The 26,853-nt window shown below is 48.7% G+C and overlaps 1 protein-coding gene across 1 annotated transcript in view; it reads right to left on the bottom strand.

Moving 5' to 3' along the window:
- MGMT (O-6-methylguanine-DNA methyltransferase) overlaps positions 1 to 26,853 on the bottom strand; it is a 264,559-nt gene that overhangs the window by 187,731 nt on the left and 49,975 nt on the right. The gene's annotated exons all lie outside the window — the stretch shown is intronic.

Here is a 26,853-nt window from a genome sequence, read left to right as displayed (position 1 = left end):
GGCACGATTTAGTGACTGAACAACAACAATAAATGTCTTCTTGATAAAACTGAAGTTAAAGCTTCCCTGCACTTAATTCTATGCTTTCGAGTGGATTCCGTGTCCTCTCAGGCAATTGGGACTTCTGCCATCATACAGTAGACGATATTATCTCAACACCCACATTTATCAGATGGTGAGAATGGCAAGGTGTAACGTTCAGCCAAGTGCCTAAGTTGTTTGAGCTTGTGCTCCTGCACCCACAGAAGCCTGTGAAACCCACTGAGGGGTGGGGGGCTGGGGCTGGCACAGAACAGGTGACACTCAAGCAGCTTCTGCGCCCCTGAATTCGGGTCTAGTGCAATAGAGTGCACCCTGCTGGGCACAGCAAAGCCAACGCTGAACAGCCAGCTGTGCTGAGGCTCTCCTCACCTTCTCAGGGTCTCACACACTTCTGCCTCGATCGATCCCAGCGCTGTCTGCACTGAGAGAGCCGATGTCAGTGGAGATGTCCCATGCTTGGACAGGCCCCATGATGACAGCCTGGTCTCCCCCACTTTCCACAGCAAAGGAGGACTTGCAACATAGTAAGGAAAGTGAGAAGCAATGAATGTGCATGAGAATCGCCACTCGAGAATGGCAGAGAGACCCCCCAGGAATCTCTAAAAGCACGAAGCCACTGACTGTCATGGACAAAGATGCTGAAAGAACACTTTCCTGCCCTTCTCCCTGGTTACAGAGCACCTCTCATGCCAAGGACACAACTACAGTAGGGGCCCAGCACTTACCTCCTGACACAATGATGAGACAGAACAGGAAGAAAAAAATTCTATTTACAGAAATCAGCTTTTTAAAATGTCTGAAAATAGCTGTTTCTGAGACAAGATACTGCCAAGTACTCTAGGCTAGTCTCATACTCAGGTGCTCTCAGTGAGATTCCTCAGCAGCGACACAGACAAAGAGAATCTGGGAAGAAGCTTGAGCGCCAACGGCACTGGGCTTTATGGCGGAAAGAAACACTCTGTCAACAGGCTATGGTAAAAGACAGCCAACTGACAACTGTGTCTTCAGTTAACTGCTTAATAATTTATATATTTGTATTGAACTTTGACACTAAATTGGCAGGACACATAAAACCTCAGATAATTTAATGTGATGGGTCTAAGTTCTGTGCACACAGCAGGCACTCTGCTGCAATAATGAATAGAAAAAAGAGAGAGAGCACCTATGACTGGTTAGCAGAGAAGAGTCAAAACGGGTAGTAAGTTAGGCCTTAATACAGATCACAAGAGACTGAAGGAAGCCCGTCCGTGTCTGCGGAGGACAGGCCTGGGAGGCGCCCATGCGTGCCGGGAAGCGCGCCGCCTCTCTGCGGCTCTGCAGACCTGCCTGGGCAGCCAGCTGTGGCCGTGTTGTGCTCCCGTCACAAGAAGCCAGGAGCCCAACAGGGTGCTCCCTCTCCAGAAGAGTTTCTGTATTACACACATCCCTCAAACCCCAAAGAGAAATTTCTTAAATTAACTCAACATATATGTAAGCAGTCTGTGTTTTTACATAGAGACGTGCACATCAGGCCCTCCAAGCACCCGCTGCAAGGCTCACTGGTGCTGGTCAAGAGCGCCCGTGTCCTCCTATCAGGATGATTAATGAAGGCACCTTGTTCACAGAATGTCAGACTCTGCCTTTTTAACAACTGACCTTTCATAGAATACTACTGAACTCATAATTCCACTTTTGTTCAGTTTCTTATTAGTGGAGTTAAAATTAATACTTAGGGGAATGATGGCCACGGTGATGCACAGTAAATCTCAAGGCACATCAGCCCTCTGTGCAGACCGCCCAAGGAACAGCCGCTGCGTCTGTCTACTTCCACAGCCCAAGGATTCTGCTAAAATTCTGTGTCCTTTAAAGACAAATTAAGGGCAGTCTGCAGACCTCTTTTGAGAACAAGATGTATATTTTGAGAAAGACTTTAAAAGTTTGTAGGGTTTTTTAAAAAAAAGACCTAATAAAATTGCTAATTTCAATCATAAATTTAAAAGAATTTACTCTTACTCAGTTTTCTGAAACATTCCTGATGACTAAAATGATATATGGCACAACATACTCTGTAACCCACATTCATCTCTTAGAAGTGACAATTTAATAACCCATCAAGGCAACATGCTACGCCAAAGCCACTTACCTTACACTGGGATCACATGAAAAAAAATTAGCTGCTAATACCTCAAGAACTCCCCCTGAAAATAGTAAAAAGATTGGGAAATGGAGCTGGAGCAGGGGTTTCTTCTAATTATCACTGGGAATAGTAAATTACTTAAGGACTCAATTTTTTCACCATACCAGCCATTTCCATACTCAGACATACCTCATTTCTATAAACCCCTTAAGGGCCCAAACTAGTTTTAGCTTCAAAGATCTTATGGGATCCCAGGGCAAAGTAAGAAGGCAAGAGTACATTCAATTATTAATTCTTATTAAATATTTGAGAAAAGTCATTCTGAATAAATACTGAAAATACAGTATGTACAGGTAATGTGCGGTCTAAGTCTACTCAATATGCTGTATCACAATGCTGTAATCGTCCTTGTTATCACGAGGTCATTCACGGAAAGGATCAAGGTTTAGGTATAAACACTAACACCTAAGAGTAAACAACAGATGCCTGTGGGGCCCAGAGCCTTGTTCCGATGCAGAGAGTGCGCCCTGGCAAAGGCAAGTATTCCAGAACCAGGGCATCGCCCCACTGCTGTGTGCTAAACGCTACAAGACCAAACACAGCTCATTCAAATCCCAAACGCCAAATATGCCAACTGCTAACGCCACCATTAAGGGAATGGAATGAGATCAAGGCCACCCTGAGAGCAGAACAGACAGACCAGCAGCAAGCATGAGTGCGTGTAAGATGGGTAACCAAGACCGAAATGGAAGTAAGAGAAAGCTGAAGGAAAGAGAGACATGGCAAAAATGATCCGACACACTTGATGAAAGACTCCAAGTCAGCTGCACTTTCACAAAAGAGCAGAAACAAAGCCTATAAACGCGGGTGCCTCTCCTCAGGTGCAGCGCAGGGCGGCAATCACAGGAAAGACATGGGACATGTGTGCAGCAGGTCCACGTAACACAGCAGAGCCGCGACTCATCTCCCGTCTCGGAAAGGAGGGCCAAGGAGAGAGAACGCCACATCTTCCAGTTAGGCAGGGAAAACGGGAAATGAGCGAGCGCAGATGGAAAGGGCCCTGCCCCCACCAGGCAGAGGGACCAAGGCCACCAGGAAGTCAGAGAAAGCCAGCGAGGGTGAGGGCCACACGCCTCGCACCTGCCAAGACACACAATCCTGGGGAAAGGCCATGAAATATTGATGTTCTTCACTCCTGCAAGGGTAACAACAAATTCATGAGGAAAAATACCCACAAATCTTTCCATTTGCATTCTATAATGTTTCCACTAAGCTGAGGGCTCATTGTACTATTAAGTTTACCCACAACGGGCTGTATTTCAATAAGGAGTCTTTGAAAAGACCACCTTCAATTTCATCACAGCCTGTTAGCCAAGGTGTTACACATTTATATCTGGCCGCTTAACAACAATGGATGAGACTTCGACTCTACTGACACCCAAGATGGGTCCTGAGGAAACGGCTGCTGGGCATGGCCTGATCCTGGTGTGCTCCTGAAGGCCCAGGTGGCCTCGCTGCTGACATGGAGGAAGCAGGGCCCCTTCTGGAGTCTGCACAAAGGGAAGCCAGGCACACCTGCCAGGATGAAGGGAAACACACCTACAAGACGCATCCTTCATTTCACATCGAATGACTGTGACCACACCAATCTTATCTCCAAATGCAAGTCTGTTATCTCAGACTCATGTTCTGAAACATGACAAGCATGCATAGTTTAAGTCCAGTTCTTCCAGAGAGAAGTTGAGAACAAAAACTCAGACATCCCTCACTTTCCAAATCTAGTAATTCACTCCTGAAAACATGTTGTAGACAGAATCTACAAAGGCTTTTTCTCATTGTAACTTGGAAAAACAATGAGTTCCTATTCTATCTAAAAAACTGTAACCAATTTCACCAATTATTAGTAAAACATTTTGTAAATATATATTTAAAAATTCAAAGAATTATGCACAATCTCTATCACTTAAACAGTTACCTAAGTATTTAACAGTTAGTGAACTCACTACTGAGTTCATTTATGTGCAGTTCTCAAGGTCATAGGGCAGTCTCAGAGGAAAATTACAATTCATTTCTACCACTGGAAGCAGCATATGTGGCGACATAAACGAAATTAAGATATGTTAAAAATCCCAAAGATACTAACCCAAGAAATTCGACCCGAGCTGGTAGTGACCTCAGGCACTCATACAGAGATTCAAGATGGGCTAAACCCTTAGGGAAAAGGCGGAAAGATGTCAGTGAAAAAGTCTCAGAAGTTAAAGAAGAGCCTGGGAGACGAGGCACTAGTCAGAGACCAGTGACAACACAGAGACTGCACCCTACGCCTGACGGGACATCTAGAACATCCGAGCAGATCTTCTGATTCGATAACGAAACCGGGGGAAGATACAGCGTAAACTGATCTGCATTTGGATAACGAAACATCATCTACCACACATTCCTGACTCTAGGGAGCACGGATTAATGGGGACAGGTAGGACAGGGCAGCAAAACAGAAATAACAGGACAAGAAAAAAAAGTTTATACAACAGGGGGTGCAAGCATTCAGGTGTTGTGCAGAAGCTTGAGAGAACACAGCGTCACGGGCTCCTCTCGAGGAAGTCCAGTGCACAGAGCCCGAGCGAGAGCCAGCCAGGACACGTCCCTCACTGGAGCCAGCTCTTTACCACGGCTGGATTTAAGAAACGGACGCGTTCAAGGGTGAACCGTGACTTGTGCTTCCCACAGGGGCTTCAGGTGGTCACTGCGTGTCAGCGTGAGTTCGCCGACTGCAGCGAGCATGCCACTTGGCAGGGGGTAGCGGGGGGAGGCTGCGCCTGTGTGGACATTTCTGTGCCTTCCTTTTAGCTCCGCTACTCCTCAGTAGTCTCCATTTTTAAAGGCGCCTTCTTGAACCATTCTCCTGTAACCCCTTGTACTCTGAGACCCCATCTTAACCTGTCACAACTCTGCTAACACTGGTGATATTCAAGCAGGTAACTGACCCTGGATGACTGCTCAGCTTTATCAGCAGCATCCCTCCACAGCAACAAGAAAGGAAGCCAGCTCCACAGTGACCTGGCAGCCACTGAGAAGCACTGTGCCAGTCTGCCAGGGCTGTGTAACAAAGACCACCAAGCTGGGCACTGCCCCCTGGCAACCAGGAGTCTGAGCTCCAGGCCTGCAGGGATGGCTCCTCCTGAGGCTCCCCCTCACCTGCCCCACGTGGTCTTCCCTCTGAGTCAGGGTCTAACCTCTCCTTCCTATAAGGACACCAGCTACATGGCATCAGGGCCCACCCTCAGGATCTCTTTAAAGGCCCCGCGTCCTAGAGAACAGGCTTGTGGTTGCCAACGGCCGGGGGGGGTGGCGCTGGGGAAGGCGTGGAGAGGGAGCTCAGGGTCAACACGTGTAAGCCATTATACACAGGATGGGTAAACAACGAGGTCCTGCTGTACCACACAGAGAACTATGCTCAATGTACCGTGATACACCATAATGGAGAAGAATAAAAGAAAAGAATGTAACAGCCACTTTGCTGTACAAAAAAAATTAACATTGTAAATCAACTATACTTGGATAAAAAAAAAGTATATAAAAAACAAAGGCGCCCTGTCCAAATGAGTCTCACTCTGAGGTACTTAGGGGATAGGTCTTCAATGTATCGATTTGTGGAGACACAGCTCAGCCCAGCCCAGCCCATAACAAGCACTCTCACCGAGACCACCAGGGCTGACCCTAAAATATTTGAGTCAAACACCGCTTGGTCTCAACTCACAAGACGACACAGTGAAATCCTGCCAGCCCCTCACAGTCCAAGGCACGACAGTGACAAAACATGGGCTCTTTTCAGGAGAATTCTTAGGAGGATAAAAGGCTACTTGGAAACCACTGTTTAACAGTTGCCTGCTGCTTCTGAAGAGGAGGGTGACACAGAAGGGCCCATCGAGGACCCTCTGGGGGCCGCCTGTTTTCAGAAGGTCCAGTAGGCACGTGGACTTCCCTGACCCCGGGCACAGCCTCCATCTGCTCTAGAGGGCCTCAGAGCGGGAAGACCCTGAGCAGACAGCACGCAGGTTCTGGCAACCGGCTGAAATAAAACCCTGAACACCATGCTCGCTCTCACCTCCAACCTCTATGAGCACACCACTCTTCATGAAGAGCTCTGATGTTCCAGTCCCCAGCCCTTCATTTGTTCCATCTTTAAAAAAGATGTCTGCAGTGCGTCCTGGGTCGGGCACTAAGGGTACCAGAGCCAGGAAGCAAGAGAGACACGGCCCTATGCTCCCGGAGCTCAGGCTTGAAGACACAGCCCCAGAAGGAGGTAATTATAACACGGTGTGACCAGGGCCAGAGCAGAGTGAGTTCAAAGTGCTGAAGAGCTTGGAGGAGGGTCCAGAAGCAAGTATAGACAACTGAGAGGGCTGTGAGATGGTCAGATTCTGGAGAGAGGATGGGAGAGAAGCAGCCTGAAGGTGGCGAGGCAGTGGGGGGAGCACCCCAGGGTCATCTCAGGAAACAGGAACCGCAGCAGCAGGGCTGCTGTTATCATCAGGAAGACGGCTGTCATCACTGCCATCCAGAGCAGCAGCTAACACTCCAGGGCTTACTCGGGGTCGGGCGCTAGTCTAAGAAGGTTCTATAGATTAGCTCATGTAATACTCCCAATCCCCTATGGAACAGGTACTATCATGATCACATATGGCATGTGAGCAAGCAAGGCCCGAGCAGTGACTCGCCCCCTGTGTCTGTCAAGGGGTGGAGCTGGGACTCAAAACCCAGAAGCCTTGCTCTGGAGGCTGTGGTCTTACCCACCACTTGGCACCACGAGATCCGGGCTGTGCAGCAACACACCAGGAAGTACAGGTCAGCACACCTCAGTCGAGAGTTCAGGGGTCAGAGAGCAAGGACAGGAGAGCTGGTCAGAACCAGTGTTTCCTTATCCTTAAGTACTAAACCACCTTCTTTCAAGGGGGTTACGTGAACATATTTAATTTCAGAAATGACTAAGCAGAAAAGGAAGGGAGTTACAGGGGCTGAAACCGTAGGGGAAGAAGTCAGAAAGCTTAAGGAAATGTTCCCCAGGTTCACGGAAATGCTCACCGAGGATGCACACTGCAACCCAGTGACAGCAAACAGCCTGGAGTTCACCAGGGCGGGAGGAAGTGCCACCATGGCAGAAGCATCCAACGTAGGCCTTTAAAAACAGACCAACCATGCTTTAAAGAAGTATTTAATAACATAAAAGGCTTACGATGTAAAGTTAAATTTAGAAAGTAGAATATAGAACTGATTTTAAACACACAGTGATGAAAAAGCTAGAAGGAACTGTAATATTAATAATATACTTCTGGGTATTGGAACTATGAGGGACTTATTTCCTCTGTACTGAGTTGGCCAAAAAGTTCGTTTGGGTTTTTCTGATAAGATGTTACAGAAAAACTCGAACCAACTTTTTGGCTAACCCAGTATTTTTCCTTTATCTGCTAAAGGGGCCCAAGTTCCGCAGATGAAAGCGCCACAAGCTCGCCCTCTGCAGGCTGCTCACGGCTGTGGCACAGGTGGGGTGGATGCGCGTCAGCCCGCAGGCGAGGAGACCCGCCACGGGCAGGCCTATCAAAGGCCCAGCTCGTGGCGCCTTCTTTCTTGCAGTAAATTGCCTTTCAGCGCCAGTCTTAGCCACTCATGGTAAACAGTTGCCCCAGCTCCCAGAATCACATCTTTAGACATTACATCCAAAGACTGAGGAGCGGAGGAAGTCTCCCTCATCCCTCTCTTGGCCCTGGGGAGGAAGGCCTCCCAGGAGCAATCCAGTGGGCAGCAGACTTGCCCCCGCCCCACGGTGAGCCAGCGCTAGGCCCTCAGCCTCTGTAAGGGGAGGCAGGAGCTGAGGCGGCCTTTGGGGCGGGGGAGCAAGGCGCTGCCCGGCTGCTCCCTGGGAGCCCCACCTCCTGCTGGTTCCAGAGCTCCCCCAGCAGTCTGTAGTGCCTTCTGAGCACTGTACTGCTTTCTACGCTACACACGTGATCTCCTGCCGATGCATCTGCCTCTCCCAACAGACAAAATTCCTCGAGGACAGGTGCGTGTCTCTGCATCGACCCTGCACCAGCCTACTACAGGCTTGTCACAGGAAAGCTCGATGAGTGCTTGGTGAACAGAGTTCTAATTTCACTTCCTGGTTGAACCGATGTGACAAAAATGTACTGTGCGCCCCATGGGCCCACAGGTTCACCAGGTGTGTAGAAGTAAGAGCACCACTGCTCACCCAGCTCCAAGGCGCCGCGCCAGGAAGACGCACTGCTCCGCTCATCTGCTTCGTCAGGCAGGCTTCCTGTCTGCACCGCTCACGGCCAACAGAGGAACTGTGTGAATGTGACTTTGTGAAAAAGGAAACGGTTCTCTCCATTCACTTGAACATAATGTACTATTACTAATATTAATAATTTTAGCTCCAGAAATTGTACCAGCCTCCCAAAGAAAGAGTCCTTGACCCAAAATATCAGAGGATATTAAACTGAGAAATGATCTACTGATGCAAATCATTAAATCTATTTGCATTTGCTTACTGAACCTCAACAGGGAAATTAAAGTATATGCAGCAAGGAGCACGCCGGCTGTGCGTGGTTCAGAGGACACGTGGCGGTGGGTCCCGCGCTCTGTCATTAATTTTCCCACTTTCCCTCATTAACAAGTAAAATGTTTTTACTGCTTGAAAAGTTTTAATAAATAGAAAAAAGCAGAGCAGCTGACATAGTTTTTGATGTAATATACAAGGGCTTTTAATATTTTTACATACATTAATGAAAAAACTAGGAGAAAATACTAAAAGGTTATATATGTGTGGAAAAATGAAGACTAACCTTCTGGGAAGGACTTCTGAGTGTGTGTTACTCCCACACCTTTTGATTTTGGCATCCGTACTACAGTCCCGCAACAGGTGTCAACAGAAAGCCTCTCACCTGCATCCCGTGGCCCCCCAGTGCCAGCACCACCTGAAGGCAGCCTTCACACAATGGGCACAACACTTCCCCAAAGTGACCAGAGACACACAGTGCAGATTCCCCCATAGAAATGAATCAGTGACCATGCGGGCAGACACCCCCCGGCACACGCTGCACAGGTAAGCCAGCACCCCCACCATGAGTCAGCGCGTGGCACAGCTCTAGATGCAGCCAGCACGTCTGGGAATCGATACACCACCATCAGCAGGCTCTCACGAGGACTCCACTCCTCGTGGCCCTCTGTCAGAGGGGCCCATGCAGCATCAGGATGGACAGCCTCCCCAGGCCACCTGGGCGCCCCTGAGCACCAGGCACTAGGTGTGCAGGAGCTGAGCCCGAGGCAACCCCAAGGGGCCCATGTGATGCCCCCACAGCAACATCTGCCCCAGCAGTGATGCAGGCTGTTGGTCCGGCCTGGCTCCACGCTCCCGGGAGAGATAGTTGGCACCATACCTCACACATCCCCTTCCTGGAGCAGAGGACGGCCCAGACCACGCGCTCTTCCTGGTGAAGACAGCAGCTCAAGCCACAGAAGCCACATGGCCAAGCCCGCCTCTCACAACGGGGAGTCCAGTCCTCCCAGAATCTGCGGAGAGAGGAGCCCCCGCCAGGACAGCAGCCACAACAGTCTTTTCCCACTGCTCTCTCATAACTAAACACACTAATCCACTAGGAGGGTTCTTAAAACGACTGCTTTCTGACACAACAATGGGAGGAAAGTTGTTCTCCTTATCCTGGCTTTGTGACACGAAATAACATTTTCATAGGCAGAATTGGAGCCTTCCACTCAAGCCAGGGTGAACAGCACACACGGCCACCTGTGCCTTCGTGACTCAGAGCATAGGGCCCCTTGGAGTGGTCGGAAGTCACTTTCAGGTCAGGGCTAAGGCCTCCTGTGAGCAGCACAGCCAGGCTTCCAGGCAGAAAGCAAAAGGTCAGGCTCTGTTCTCCTGCTCATAGCTTTCTCTAAAGCATGTTACATGTGTCCACTAAAGATATTCCATTGCTTGTTTGATATTCTGGTTTTCATCACTGTACCAAATAACAGTTCCTTAACTAAAGACAGAGGAAACAGTTAACTGTTACAGGTGAAAGCATCTCAGTAATTTAGAGATTCAAAGTCAGTGTGCAACAAAGGCCCTTGAAACTCCTGAAAAATCACAGCTTCAAGAGCAGTCTGGGTCTACCACGAGCTACCAGACCAGGGGCTCTAGCAGGCCGGCAGAGCACAAAGGGGCCTCCGTCCCCTGCTGGCGGCTACGCCCCGCGCAGCCCGCGGCCTGCCCCTCCTCACCCTACCACCTCAGGCCTGCCTGTGGCCTTTCCCACCTCCCCCGCTAACCTCCTCTTCCTCTTTGGAGAAGTTCAACCGCATCAAAGCCACACTGACCAGATGCAGAAAGCTCCAGGGTCAACTCAGCATCTTTTCAGTCTTAAGATGCGTTTCTTCAGCATCTCTCTGCCTTACAATTTCTGTGCCCTGGGGTCCTGCCTTCATTAGGAATACCTCCCCCACGATTACATACAACTTTGCATTTCTTCAAAGTTCTTCCCCACCGATCAGCAAATCTGGCCGGCTGGCTCTACAGCCCCCACACTCCCTGCCCCACCGCCCCGAGGAAGAAGCGCTCCGAGGTCCCCGTGCCATCCAAGCCAAGGTGGCTTATTAGGACTGCAGGGGGCTGGGCCTCCAGACAGGCCCCTCTCAGCTTGGGGCAGCCCAGCAGCCCTGGGTATCAAAGGAGGGCTGGAAGAGAGACACAGGCAGAACGGCGTGGACAGTTCTGAGCTCAGAGCTGGTGGAGGCCATAGTGTTCACCGAGTATGGCACTGCAGTCTGGCAAACACAGTTCTGGAGCTGGCCAGTGGCAATGGGTGTAAAGCAACATCAGTGTCACGGTGTGGAACTGTACACTTAAAAACAGTTAAAACAGTAAGTTTTATGTTGAGTATATTTCAGTACAGAAGAAGGGTGTAGTTGGGTCAAAGGAGCATTGATTATGCAGCCACAGAGGGGAATCTCTCCCCTCCCACGGCAATGACCTTGCAATCCCACTATCCCAGGGCGTAACCAATCCACTGAAATGATCAGCAGACTCAGCCCTGCTTATAATCAGGACAAAATGAGGATAATTTCTAATTTATACCTGTGCTCCTCCAAATCATGTAAATAAACTGAAAGTGGATTTTTAAAAAGATTACATATATTTTAGTTCTGTCAAAGCAAATGACTTCCACAGCCCCCTGGGCAGGAGTGAGTGGGCATCCTTTGAAACAGACCTGTCCTACAGGCTCTGATTCTTCCTAATGCAGCACCAAAGTCATACTTTGACAAAAAAGTTCATCATCCCCAGATTGCTTAACCAGCAAAACTGTTCAAGTCTGCAAACACAGAAAACTTTCCATGCAAGCAAATTTTCTTAGACACAATTTGTCAAAAAGTAAAAGAGAAAAGAAAACTATTAACATGTCACATGCTAAAGTAACTTTAAGGGTTTTGTAATAATAGATGCAGATGGGACCCCACCTTAAGAAAATTTTATTGCTTACAGTTTAAATTCAGGAACTCCATAAATCTGGAACATGCTTTTGGCCCTCAGATATTAAGGCTAAAAATGCAATTATAAAGTTGTTTGTCAGTTTCTCCTCCAGAAGGCAATTTACAGCTGACGGGATTATGTCTATGGCATATGGAACTTTAAGCAATAAAAATCTGGAGAGCTCTTGAAAACTCAGATGCAAAAAACAAGATATCACATGATTAATTGCCCCTTTAATAAGGGATCCCCGGAGCTGGCATGATAAAGCAAAGGGAAGAAGGGCTGAAGAAGCGAACAAGTTGATGAGATGGATAACCAAGTTGTGGGCAGAAGTCCGGTCATCTAACGATCATCTGTGGGACGGGGTGTGGTGCAGAGGCAGGACACACCGAAATTACAAAACGCTCCCTTCTCTCCTTCAATAGACTCGCCAGTTTAATACATGAATTCTAATAGGGAAACCAAGTGGCTGCAGTTTGCCACTTTTTGAAATAAAACACTACAGCCCATGACAAGACAGGTCCTGAGTGGGCCGTGCCCACAGGCTGCCTGCTCTCAGTGTCCCGGGCTGCGCTCGGCAGGGAAGCAGCAGCCGCATCCGCCGCAGGCCGCTCCTCACCTCCTGCCCATCTGCCGCTCCCTCAGGACTCGGACACCAGCAACCAGGGCCTGACCAGAACCCCTGTCCTTCCACACCAGGTCGTCTTCCTGCTCTTGGCCTGGAACCTCCACCACCCAACTGGACCCACCTTGACAACGGGGAGAGACGGAGAGCCGAATGCCTTGTGAAGCTCCAGGATGACCCTCCAGACCCCACCACCGCCTGAGAACAGGCTGTCGGATGCTGACTAACGGGGTCAGGCAAATGCAGCTGCTCAGCTGGTGAGCACACAGGGAACAAGAGACGGCTGCGGCTGGGGATCCTGCCCCAAGAAGGCCTCGAAGACAGCAGAGGGAGCTGCAGATGGGGAGCCTTCAGTGGTGGTTCCCTCGCCAGGATGCATGGCATCCCTGCAGTACACTCAGTCCCTGGTCTTTGGTTCCTTTACCTGGAAAATAACAGGACTGGTCTGGACAGTGCCCAAGGCCCCTCACAATGCTCAAGGTCCAGGGATCCAGGAAGTTTCGAGAGTCAGCTGCAGAGGAGCACTCAGAATGTATTAACATCTGTTCACTGGAATCCCTGCCATTCGCCTGCATGAGTCTTAGTTAACATTTGAAGTTGACACCAGCATTTCTCCAAGTCCTTGAAAAGAAGTTCACAGCTATGTCCAAACTGACAGAAGCCGACAGACAGACAGACAGACAGACAGACCCAGACAGCCTGGCAGAAAAGGCTGGGGTCTGAGCGGAGGCTGGGTCAGAGAGACAGGATCACCTGTCCGGCTCCACCTCCTTCCCTGGACAGGCACAAGGTCACCTGCAGGCCTCGGGTTTAACTGTTCCACCCCACAATGCCACACACAGACCATGCGGTCCAGACTCCACTTCTGCCTTTTTTACCACTGAAGCATTGTTGATGTACAGTGTCATATAAGTTACAGGTATACAATTCCCAACTTTTAAAGGTCATATTTCATCTATGGCTTAAGAACCCACCTGCCAATGCAGAAAACTTGGGTTAGGATCCCTGGCTCAGGAAGATTCCCTGGAGAAGGAAATGGCAACCCACTCCAGTCTTCTTGCCTGGAAAATCCCATGGACAGAGGAGCCTGGTGGGCTATAGTCCATGGAGTCACAAGAGTAGGACACGGCTTAGTCACTAAGCACCAGGTCCATTTACAGTTATTATAAAGCACTGGGTTTATTCCTCGTGTTGTAGATGTATCCTTGTAGGTTACTTTATACAGAACGGTCTGCGCCTCTTAACCGCCTGCCCCACCGTGAGCCCCCCTCCTCTCCACGGGCAACCACTTGTCTGTTCTCTGTGCCTGAGAGTCTGCTTTTCTGTCGTATTCAGTATTTGTCTTCCTCTATCAGACTTACCTCACTTAGCATAGTGCCCTCCAGGTCCACCCGTGGTGCTGTGAATGAGAAAATTCCCTTCTTTTTACGGCTGAGTACTATTCCACTGGGTGTGTGTATGCGCGCATATATACATTTTCTTTGTTCATTCATCTGCTGATGGAAATCTCTGTTGCTTCCATATCTCGGCAACTGTAAATGATGCTGCTATGAATAACAGGGTGCGTGTCCTTTTCCAAATTAGTGTTTTCCTTTTTTTCAGACATATACCTAGGAATGAAAATGCTAGGTCATATGGTAGTTCTGTTTTTATTTATTTGAGAAACCTCCATACTGTTTTTGACAGTCGTTGCACCAATTTACATTCCCACCGACAGTATAGGAGGGTTCCCTTTTCTCCACACTCTCATCGAAATGCGTTATCTGTGCTCTTTCCGAGGACAGCCATTCTAACAGGCATGCGGTAGCATCTCACTGTGATTCTGATTTGCATTTCCCTAGTGACTCGCGATGTCCAGCATCTTTTTCACGTGCCTATTGGCAATATACATTTCTTTGGAAAAATGTCTATTCAGTTCTTCCTGTCCATTTTTAAGGAAACATCAACAGAACAAAAAGACAATATACTGAACAGGAGAAAATATTTGCAAATGATATGACTGATAAGGGATTAATAGCCAATATATATAAACATACAATTCAACATTCAAAAGCCAAACAACCCAATTAAAAAACAGGCTGGGCCTCCTGACAGTCACTGCACTTGTGTGCACGCCGGGTCCCGTCTCCCCCACCACCTCCTGAGAGCCGAAGAGGGGCGAGCACCTCTCCCCTCTGCCTAGGCCCCCCACCAGCCCCCAGCCCTCCAGATGCTCCCAGACACCCGGGAGCTGCACACAGGCTAGACTGCACGCAGGACCAGCAGGCAGCAGAGGGCTTCCAGCATCACTGGTGGCGGCAAAGGCGTTAGTCTCAAATAATCATTATCAATAAAAGTTTTGTTTACCTAAAAAGATGTAAACACACAAGAAACTCTGAAGCAAATAAGCGGCCCGGTGCTTATGAGCAAATAAGCACTGCTCAATTATACAATGACTGTTCCTAACCATCTTGAACTGGATAAAATACAGATCAGAAAGCTAAGTGTTTTTCCAGATGAATTTTAGAAAGGAAAAACCACTATGGGGGGAAGTTACTTCTGGAGGAGGTTTAATAACTGAGAACAATTTTTTTAATCCCTACATTTAAAAGTAGGTATTTTTGGTGGAAACAACATCAAAGAAGACATGTCTAGAACGTATATATTTATATATGCACGTGTGCACACGTAACACTCACGTACAAATACTAGACATAAAACATATTTGAGAAATGAACAACGACAAAGAGTCATCATCTCCCTATTGCAATGGGCTAAGGTGTACATTTGCCGACTGCAATGGGTTAGATCTTAGAAACGCTTCTCCTCTTAACTGTATCGTTCTACAACTGTTTATATTCCATTTTTAGCTGGTCTAAACAGCCTGGCAGAAACCTGTGGTTGGGACGTGCAAAATTTGCACATGGAAACTCTGCCTAGTGACCCTGCCCCGACATTCAGCTGCAGGGGGACGGCTCCCGGTGACACAGCTTCTTCAGGATGAGAGGAAACGTGTTCCCCAAGCTGTGTGCTCAGCCCAGGAACCCCTAGCCCAGCCCGACCTGTGTGAAACCACGAACAGAGACAGCAGAACGCTTGCTTCCCCCGCTGAAGGTTTCCATGGCGGAGCCTTCAGGAGCGACGGCCACGCCCACTGTCCCGTGAGGAGCCGCAGAGCAAGGGCACTTTCACCTCTGCCAGCCAGTGAGGGTGGGGAGGCGAGCCTTCTGGAGAAAGGCACAGAGCAGCAGCTTTACAAGCACCATCACAGCAAGACTCGAATTCCCCCAACACACAATACGTGTGAGCATTCTGCCAATGGATGCCAAAAGTTAAAGTAAATGCCGGTCCAGGAGGACCAATGCTCTTGGAACCCCTCAGAATCTGCAGGTGTACTGAAGACAGTCTGTAAGCCAAGGTCTGGGTTATATGCATGTGTGTAGCTTGCATGGAGGGTGTCAGGGAAATGCTTCTAAGGAGACATATTGGGGCTCTCAGGGGACACACTAAATGAAACCAGGAAGACCTGGAGTAAGTGGGTGACAGCTCCGGAAGCAAGCAGCACAGAGGAGGTAAAGCCAAGACACAGACGCTGGGCAGAGAGCAGGCCGAGTGCTTCTCCCCACTGCCTGGAGCTGCAGCGGCAAGGCGGCTCAGCCCAAAGGGACACTGCAGAGAAGAGCAGTACTCAAGACGCCTGGAACCACGGAGACGCTCTCTGGCTCCTGTCCTCCAGCCCAACACGAAGCTCCGAGAGCTGAGAGAGGGTGACAGACCCTGGGTGTGAACTTGCCGGCACTGTGTGTCTAGGTCCCTGCTGGACCCCTTGCACAGCACTTCCATGACATGGGGGACCCATCTCAACTTTGGATCGAGCCATTTCCACTGCAGACACCTGATGAACCACCACCACTGCCCTGAATTCCACCAGCAAACCTGAAACTAGCTGGCTGGGAAACGCTGGTTTCCCAGATCAGAGTCTGGAAGAAACTGGAAGTCAGTATTAGACCCCCGCGAGTCTGACACCAAGGGAGCAGATGCCCAGAGCAATGTCAACACGACCGCCAACCGGCCCACCCCCACCTCCCCAGCTCCATCCTCCTCCATTCTCCTGCGTCTCCCCTCTCCTTCAGTTTTCTTTGGTGCTGCTTCTTGACCGGCTCCCTGCTCAACTGTCCCTCCAGATGGTCCTCTCCTCCTCGTGGCGTCCCCACAGCCTAACCCCCTGAGAACCGGCACCATCACCCGGTCGTGACAAGCTGGGGCCTGGGCCCTTGCACATGGCTCCCCCCGCCAGGTCCCCGCGGCCCTCGGGCACCGGCCCCATTGGCCGACCACAGCCAACGCCACAGTCTGGCTCTACCGTCAAGGCACTGGGCTCAGGCCCGCACGCTGGCCCCCGACCCCTGCAGCCCCCTCCATGTTTGTGCACGCACACCCCCCACGGAAGGACAGACTACCCCTGACTGCCCAGCAAGCCTGTCCTGTGCTAGGCGAGGGCTCCGTGTAGGTGGAGCTGTCTCGTCCATGACTGCATCATGCCCAACACGTGTCCCCAAGGCACAAGGCCTGTCACACAGCAGGCACTCATGTGCTGTGAGTGGACAAACAAGTGACTCTAACTTAATCCTAAATTTATTCAACGTTTTCATTACAGCAAGACCCACTTCTGTCGCTTGATACGGGACCTGGAAATAAAACTTCTGGATGAATCTGACACAAGACAATGCTTCAGTTTGACTCAAAAATTAAACTCATTTAACCTTTAACTCAATTTAAATTCTAAACTGATCGGCATTCAAGAATGATCCTGTACATTAATATCACGGAGCTGACCTAATTACTGACACAATTTAAAGAAAATAAATTTAACAAACCCAGTGTATTTTGAGAGTTTAGAGCTTAAACCACAGTAACATCTTGAAAACAAAAGCTGAACATTATTCACTAATTGCAGATGGTTTAAATACCAGAAAATATTAGATATACATGAACAATAAAAAATTCTGGAAATAAAATCCAAAGGCAAAATATCAGAAATACACGTCAATGGTCTCAGATCCTACACAGCTCTATTTTCATAAAGGGGAGTGGGAGCGCGGTGAGGCGCCATGAGGTCCAGAGCAGAGAGCCTGAGAAAAGGCTCTGAGCTCTAGGCACCGGACCCCTTGTGTGGGGTCAGCTCTGTCCCCCATGAGACAGGCACAGCGTCACCAGAGAAGCTTTCAACACCAGCACGTAAGCATGAACATCCCGCATGTCCGTGGTGCACACGTCACGTTAGGAAGGCAAATACATGAAAGACGCATCATCCTATCTGTTTTATTCTGACAACACTAATTTTGAGCTGAAATTTTCAAATGAGACATGAACTGGTGAACATTCTACTTTAAAGACACTCACATCCAGGCAGGGAGGCCCAAGGATACTGGAGTGGGAAGCCTATCCCTTCTCCAGGGGATCTTCCCGACCCAGGAATTGAAGCGGGGTCTCCTGCATTGCAGGCGGATCCTTTACCACCAGAGCCCCCAGGGAAGCCCCCACATCCAGGCACCCAGCACAAAGTGACCCCAATTCGCACTGCTAAACCCTGACCAGGGCTGTCTCCAGGCCCTGCTCCACCACTCATGTCAAGAAGCAGCACCAGGGAAGGAAAGGTCAGCTCTGTAGCGGAGTTAGTGCCGAGAACCAGAGTAAGTAGAGAGACCACCTCTTCTCCCCGCAGCCTTCCCCCAGGACTCCAGGAGCAGCCCCCTCGCCCCCTCACCTCTGCTGACAAAGGGGCCCTTGTGCGGGGCTGCGGATCTGCCCAGAGGCTGCACGCGGCAGCTGGCACTCAGCTCCTCGAGTGAGGCCCCGCCCATCCGAGCAGAGCCCTGATACCTGACTCCTGGCAAGCCAACCCCTCTGGAAAAGGGCTCTAGAAAACAATGGAAATGACCTCCGAGGTGTTACAACACGGTCATAAACTCCATTACTTCTCTTGGAGTTTAACCTCCTTTCTCTCACAATATGAACAAGCCTTTTAACCAACTTTCCCGACCACAGCTCATTAGAGCATGGAACAGGGTGCGGACTGCCAAGAGGCTGGCCAGAGGGGGCTGGCCAGCAGGCACAGTGACACGGGGCGGCACCAAGGCAGATGAGCCGGGAGGCGGCGGGAGTCCCGCTACGTCCAGGCCCAACCACCACATGGCAGGGAGGCCTCCCAGGACCACAGGGGCACTGCTGACTTGGCCAATTCCACCAAAACAGGCCCTGCGAGACCATAGGTCCCTAGGGGGACCCCACGAGAGCACACAGTCTAGGCCCTGTGGGCCTCAGGGTCACACATCAGACACCCTTCCCTTAAGGTGAGAGTTTCTGCTTGGAAAAAATGTGGAAGAGCCCCTGGCTTTTCTGGAACCTTTTTATCCTGTATTGGGGTATAAATGATTAATATGTTGTGATGAGTTTCAGGTGAATAGGAAAAGGACTCGGTCACACGTACACACGTGTCCACTCCCCCTAAAAGCCTCCCATCCAGGCTGCCACACAACACTGAGCAGGCCCATGTGCTCTACAGGAGGTCCTTGTACATTATTCATTTTAAATATGGGCTTCCCTGGTGGCTCAGTGGTAAAGAATCTGCATGCCAATGCAGGCGATGTGGGTTTGATCCCTGGGTTGAGAAGAGCCCCCTGGAGAAGGGAATGGCTACCTGTTCCACTAGTCTTGCCTGGAGAATCCCGTGGACAGAGGAGCCTGGCGGGCTACAGTCCATGGGGTTGCAAAGAGTTGGACACAGCTTAGAAACTAAACAACAGGCAACTCTGAGTTCCTCCTCTAAGTCTATGAGTCTCTTTCCATTTTCTAAATTCACCTGTATCATTTTTTTTAGATTCGACATAATGCCATTTGCAGCAACATATAGGAAATGGCACCCCACTCCAGTGTTCTTGCCTGGAGAATCCCAGGGACAGAGGAGCCTGGTAGGCTGCAGACCATGGGGTCGTGAAGAGTCGGACACAACTGAGCAATTTCCCTTTCACTTTTCACTTTCATGCACTGGAGAAGGAAATGGCAACCCACTCCAGTGTTCTTGCCTGGAGAGTCCCAGGAACAGGGGAGCCTGGTGGGCTGCAGTCTATGGGGTCGCACAGAGTCGGACACAACTGAAGTGACTTAGCAGCAGCAGCAGGTGGACCTAGAGACTGTCATGCTGAGTGAAGAAAGTCAGAGAAGGAGAAATATTGTATGACATCCCTTATACGGGAAAGCCCAAGGCTTTTAACCAGGTCACGACTCCCCTCCTGGTGACAGTAAACCAGATATGGCATGACTCACAAGTCCTGCACCCAGTGAGGGTGCTGCCAGGAATGTCCTCCAGGGAGCACACACCGCTCAGCCTGCATCTCCTCCTCAAGGGCAAGGCCCTGCAGCAGAGTCGAGGCTTCTCGCAGCTGTGTCGCGGCCACAGGAGACCTGCTTCTTTGGGGAAACTGCAGTGCCAGCCTTTCAAAAGCAGGCATATGGACAGAGGGGAGGTTCAACACCTAGAGGATTTCAGGACTTTTCCCAAGCCACAGAGGAAAGCACCCACTCCCTCTGCTTGAAATCAGCCAACATACCTCCTTTACTCTAAAGTGCTCCCATACTTCAAATGTTGGAAACTTGTTAAAAAAAAAAAAACTCATTCTGACAGTTTGGAGTTCATATTTAGAACTCATATATTTGTAGCTGTTATTCAACTGTTCATTTCTTCCTTCTAAGAGGACCCTGGCAAACTGAAAATTAAATGAACCAACCCACAGACACGGAGTGGGATGGGAGGCATGGAGTCTTGTCATTTCTGTCACCCTGAAACACAGCAGTAAGACCGAAAGAATAAAACTCTTACATTGCTCTTTCTCTCACATGGATGTGGAAAGTTCTAAATCTCAGTGACACTTGCTTAAAAATGCCCAATCACCCTGCTCCCACCTTTCACCCTGCCCAGTAAACAGAGAGCCTGTGCAGCAGGCTAGAGTCTTAGGGGAAAGGGGAAAAGAAAGAGAAGACGGTGAAAGCCAGTGAAGCCAGAAAAGCCTGTCTGTCCTTTTCTGGGTCAGAAGCTACACAGTAACTGTGCTCGTGTGGCACCAGCCTGTGCTGCGGGGGCCTGTACCCACCTTCTCTGCGGTACAAGTTGCAGAGCCGACCCAGGAGGAGCCCCCCAGAAGCCCCGCGTGGAGGGCCGGTCACCCACCATGTGGCCCTGAGGTCACCTGAAGGCACACTGTGCGCCTGCTCACCTGTGCCTCACGCAGCGGCCCTGAGACGCTGCCGCACGACCGCCCTGGACGGCCCGTCTGGGGACAGGGACTCCTCGCGAGACGCGCCCGAGAGCTCCACCTCCGCTCCCCCTCACCACTCCAGCCATCCGCCTGAAGACACCAGAGTCTCACTTGTACAGGACCCTGGGAGTAAAGTGCTTGCATGATCTGACCTGGATTACTGATGACCTAAGTCAGGAGAGGGACTCCCCACACGCTCCTGATAACTCAGCCCTGAGCCAGAAACCGTGCGGAGGGAGGCCCCTCGACATCCCCAGGCCGCAGGCTCACCAGGGCATCCAAGCACTTGCCCCAAAAACAGACTATTTGTGTGAAGCCACAGACCCTGGCAAGTTCTCCTTTCACAGACATGCTTATTTGACTCCAGAGACCTCCTTAAGGAACATTCTGTAAAATAAGATAATTATATTTTTAAGCACACACAACACAAATCATTATTTCAAGCTACTGAAGAAAAGCCGCAAGACACTTAAACTGGCTGCAGGTAAAATTCCCGTGGCACGTGTCCCAGCCCCTTTCCTGGGAGCACTTCTTCAGGCGTTTATCCTTAAGAACACTCTTCTCTTCCTGAAAGACCAATTACAACAAAGCAAGTGCAACGTCTGTATTAAAATTACCCAATCTGTTGGGAAGAATTAGCTCACCAGCATCCCAGGAAGGTTTTCATGCTGTGCAGACTCTCAGAATCTATCCTGACCCGGAACCAGCAGACCAATGGGCACCGAGGTCCCACTAGGAGAGCGCGGAGCAGCCCAGGTTGAGCAGGCTCAACAACCCCAGACAGACCCCCCGACAGCCTCACATTCTCTTGATGGTCCCCTTAAATATTTAAAGATGAACAGGAAAGCAGCAAATGTATACGGAAGCCAGCAGTCACTGTCCATTCAAACCAATGGACTCAATCAGAGTTTGAGTCCAACTTCCCTTCATGAAGGCCTCAAAGGCATCTTCCTTCCCTCAGGGGAGTGAGGGCGTTAGCACCTTCTGAAGTGAAAGCCTGGCAGTGCGCCCGAGGGTCAACCTCCTCTCAGGAGGAACTCAGAGGCCCTGCCATGACGCTCTCTCAGGCCCCAGGGGGTTCTGGGGCATCCCCTTCAGCTGGCTGGCCACCCAACTCCTCAGAGGAGGTAACGCCTAACCTCCACGCTCCTCCCAATCCTCAACACCAGAGGTGGCGAGGCCAGACGCCAGGAGGCAGGAATGACAACATCAACCCGAACCATATATTCTTATCAAGCAGAAAACAGCCTGCATGTGCTTTTAAATTTTTCAGCACACAGAAAGCTTTACAATGGTTTACTTTGGCTGGCCTATAACTTTTTCACTTGCATTTGGTATTTTTCTAAAACGCTTTATATAGAACAAATAAAAAAATGAAAAATAAAGATAACTCTGACAGACATGAAAGTACATCCAATTAATTCTCTCTAGCCTCCCATATCCAAAAGTCCTACTACTATTTCCATAATGTTAAGTATAACCCAGGGTTGTACAGTCCATTTTTAAGTAATCAAATACTATGATCAACCTTATGGAAAACCAAACAAGCCCAAAATAACCGTAGAAATACAAATATATCCTCCCGCCCTTATTTTAGATTTTAGACATTGCGGTGAATGATGATGAGGCCAAAGCTTTGCTGCCCCAGGAAGACGGTGTGGGGGGCAGTCAGTCAAGCTCTTGCAAAAAGCCTGAACGAGACAGTTGTTCGTGGAGACGTGGCACTGGCAGGAAGCTACAAGAGTGGGGCCGTGTACGACACGGCTTTCCAAACTGCGATTCCTCACTCACATTTTTAGGAAAGGTGAGTAATGGATCTTATGCAAAAATGAAATCAATGACCACCATATGAAGCCATATGTACAAGTAAACAGACTGATACAGGAAGCAGGAACCCTAGTTTGTACAGAAGGGTGGAAGGAATTCCACTACAGACAGATGCCGCGGGCCAACTTCTAATTGACCTACTGAAGAACGCAGCGAGGCCTCCGAGGAAACCGATGCCAGACTCACAAGCACTCAGGATGGAGGGTGAGAACAGGGGCCACCATCCTGAGGACGCTCTGCTCAACAGCCCCTTGGCCACTGCCACCACAGTAGCTGGCGGACACAGCCCTGGAGGGTGCAAATGGCTCCACCTGCAAAAAGCCAAGTGGTGGGAGAGCCCCCTAGAGGTGGGCGAGGGCAGCACCCCCTTCCCTCAGACAGCGGTTCTTACCAGAAGCCTTCCTTCCAGACCCAGAGGGCACCAAACTTGAGGAAAAAGCTCCACGACAAGACACTTCTGGAAAGTAGAGGGGCCACTTCCAAATTCACTTCATGTAGATAGAAAAACCCAACTGCCCAAATCTCACAAAGATATCACCAAAAAAAGTTATACACAACACCCCTCACGAACTTAAAATACACAAATCCTAAACTAAACAGCAAATTTATCTTTCAATTATTCATTTTTGGCTGTGCTGGCTTTCTGTTGCCACGCGCGGGCTCTTCTCTAGATGGGCGCGTGGCTTCTCACTGAGGCAGCCTCTCTTGTTGAGGCTCGCAGGCCCCAGGTGCCTGGGCTTCAGAAGTTGTGGCCCATCCACAGCATATGGGATCTTCCTGGACCAGAGAACTGGGCTCCCCTGAGTTGGCCCACAGACTCTTAACCACTGGACCACCAGGGAAGTCCCAAAATAGCAAATTTAAACCAGCTCTATGTAAGGGGAAAAAAGATTATACCATGAATTAAACGATGTGGTACAAAGTTTCAAGGTTCATATAGGCTTCTAAAATTAAACTTATTGCACATTTAAAAAACAAAAGAGAAAAACATGATTATGTTGACAAATCCACAAAAACTGTTTAACAAAATTCAACAGATTGAGGAAGCATTTTCAGAGGGAGGGAGGCCAGCTACTAAAGCCAACACAGGCAGCAATCACCCTGCTGTCCCCCATCACTGGGAGCACCCAGGGAGGCCCACTGCAAGGATTTTCATTCACTGTCAGACTGGAGGTTCCAGTCAGTGCAACAAAAGTAACAGAAGGAAAAAGATCAGAAAGGAAGAAGCAAAGCGCCTTTACTCACAATCATCATGATTCTCTATAGAGAAAATCCTAAGGAAACTGCAAAAGAATTCCTGGAACTAAGAAGTGAATTTAGTGTTATGTAACCAGCAGCAGTAGTTTAAAAGTTTAAAAAAAAAAAAAGAAATTAAGCAGATTTAGAGTACCATCAAAAACAAAGTATTTAGAAATAAGTTTTACAAAACACACACAGGTCTTCAAGCTGGAAACTACCAAACATTACTGAGAAAAACTAAATGGAATCTAAACAAATGCAGAGATAAACCACAATCATGAACTGGAAAATTCAATTTAAGATGTCAACCCTCCCAAAATTGATACACAGATTCAATGAACTCCAATCAAAATCTCAGTAGGCATTTTTGGAGAAACTGACACCTTGATTCTAAAAGTCATATGGGAAATTGAAACCTAGAAACCAAGACAATCTTTCAAAAAAAAAAGGGGGGGTGCTGGAAGACTCAGAGTTATCACAAAGCTACATCAAGTCGGTGTAGCACTGGCACAGAACAGATGAAAAGATCAGCTGAACAAAACACTGTCCAGACATATATAACCCACGCAAGTATGGTCATGTGACTGATTTTCAACAAAAGCATGGAGGCAATTCCCTGGAGAAAGGAATTGGTTCCCCACTCCCCTCCTTCAGCAAATGATGCTGAGACAACTAAGTAACCTGCAAAAAATTGAGAACCTCACAAGTTAATTCGAGATGATAGAATACCTATCTAAACAGGAAAAGCTAAAATTATGTTTTTCAAATAACTGAAAATGTGAAATCAGAGCAGGAAAATATTTCTTAGAGACACAAAATATGCTGAACAGAAAGGAAAAAATAGTTGGTCTTCCTCAAAATTAAAACCTTCTGTTCACTAAAGACATTAGTAGAAAAATAAAAACATGTCCCCAAATGTGAGAAAATGATCAATATAAATATCTGATCACCAAATTGTAAACAGAACTACAAACTGAAAATAGCAGTTAAAAACACACAAGAGACCCACCTCACAATGAATACTTACTGAGAACAGTGTTCAGAGATCAGCCGGCGGGAAAGGGCAGGTCACCGCACAGAGAGAGCACACTTCGTACCCACCAGGATGACTGAACCTCTAAAACCTATCAACACCACGCACGAGGGCACAACACAAACTCTCCTATATTCCCGGTAAAAACGCAACAATGGGGAACTGGGGAAAGCTGGCAATTTCTCAGGAGGTTACATATCCACTTGCCATGCAGTCCACCCATGCAATTCACACCTAGGAATTCACTCAAGAGAAATGAAAACATCTGTCCATAGAGAGGCTTGAACAGAATTCTCTTAGCAGTTTTACTCACAGTAGCCCCAACCTGGACAATTCAGCTGTCCAGCAACACGAGAATGAACAAACAAGCTGTGGTATATTCATATAACAAACTACTACGTCTTAAAAAAGTGAACTACTTATTGATGCACAAAACAATGTGGGTGAACTTTGACAACGTCACTGAATCAAATAAAAAAGCAGTCTATGTTGTATGGCTCCATGTATATAAATTTCAAGAACTGGCAAAACTAACCCAGCATGACAGAAATCAGAACACTGGATCCCAACGGGAGGGGCTGACTGAAAGGGGGCATGAGGGAACTTCCTGGAGTGTTTTATATCTTGCTTTGGGTTGGTGGTTGCATGGCTTTACATATGTGCAACAACTCACTGAACTTTATGGCTTAAAAATCTATGGATTTTACAACATTATGCAATTTTTGCCTTGGTTTTGTAAATGAAATTGTTAATTCTCAGTATTCACAGAAATAATTTTTATGCTATTCTAATTCTGAACACCCCTCCCTCAAAATTAACCACATGTAACAGACCCCTGGTTTGCCCCCACCACACACACACCAATCACCTCCATGCAGAAGCCTTAACTTCAGCCAGCACCCAACCACCTCCATGCTCCAGCCTGGCATGGCCAGTGAGGTAAGACAGGAGCCAGGGCTGCTCTGGAACGGGAGGGCCTCCCCTTCTCCCGGCTCTGCTCGGGAGCGGGCTGTGGCACCTCGCACCCAGAGCCCAGCCTGCAGATGCCGAGGGGAAAGCTGGGGGCCGGACTCCAGGGACCATCCCCCAGCAGACTCAGCTTACTGCCCACCCGCCCGTGCTTCTCCCTCAGAGAAATGGGCTGCATCTCACAAAGCCCTTGGTGGAGGAGCTTGCTTTCTGCAGCCCAGCCTGATCCTGACTCAATGCAGCAAGCACAGAGGGCAGAAGCAAAGCTAAGCTGCGTCCTCCCTCTGCTCTCACACTTGGGAATGGGCACTCGGGGCACCTTAAGAGGCGCTTTTCCTCCTACCTTTTCTTCCCCAAATTCACTGTGTCTTTAAAAAAAAGAAAAAAAGAATTCAGCACATAATTTCTGTGATTTACTGTGCAATGAACATGCTAAAAGACAAAATGACATTTTCTCTACAAAGTATTTGGTGCCTGTGATTTTCTGAGCACTACAGCCAGATGGTTCTCATAGAAATAGAGAAGAGTGTATTCATATAGTTCAAAGGTTTGCTTATTTTTCGGTCTTAAAAAAAGACTATTGATTGTAACATGCAGCTCTACAGGAAAAATCTCGACAGAGGCGGCGGAAACTGATATTTATTACTGCACTTGTGCTCATTACGGCCGTCTCTGACAGGGGTCCATTGAAATCAATTTTTATGTTTCTTATGCATTTTCTTTATCTAACGTTCCTGGTACTGTATTTATTAGCCAGTTAAGACAAACACAGAGCAGAGGAGTGGGTGGTTTTTCCCCCTCTTCTGTCAGAAATAACAAGAACTGCAATTTTAATACAACTGCTATTCACAATCAATGAATGAAGGAAATGGAATGTTACATTTCACAAGAAAACATTAAAAAGTGCTTTAACTTTATGTTTTTACAATTAGAGAAAATACCAGAGAGCATTCAAAAAAAGGGAGAAGGGAGTTCCATTAGAAATGGTAACATGCTAAACTTCCTCTGAAAAGGGGATTTTCCACCCTTCCCCTCAGCCACACACACACGCCAATGTCAGACACCATTTCCAAGAGCCCCAGTGGGGCTCCCGATTAAGCGATTCCAGGACTCTGGAATAAAACTCACCTGGCAAGCTGATGAACAGTGAAGCCTGGTCCCGATTTAAAAATCGAGACTAGGCAAGCA

Source organism: Oryx dammah, unplaced genomic scaffold (assembly GCF_014754425.2).
Source record: "Oryx dammah isolate SB20612 unplaced genomic scaffold, SCBI_Odam_1.1 HiC_scaffold_14, whole genome shotgun sequence".
In the NCBI taxonomy this organism is placed as follows: Eukaryota; Metazoa; Chordata; class Mammalia; order Artiodactyla; family Bovidae; genus Oryx; species Oryx dammah.
Note: the sequence above shows the minus strand (reverse complement) of the source record. Positions and strands in the feature narration are given on the sequence as shown.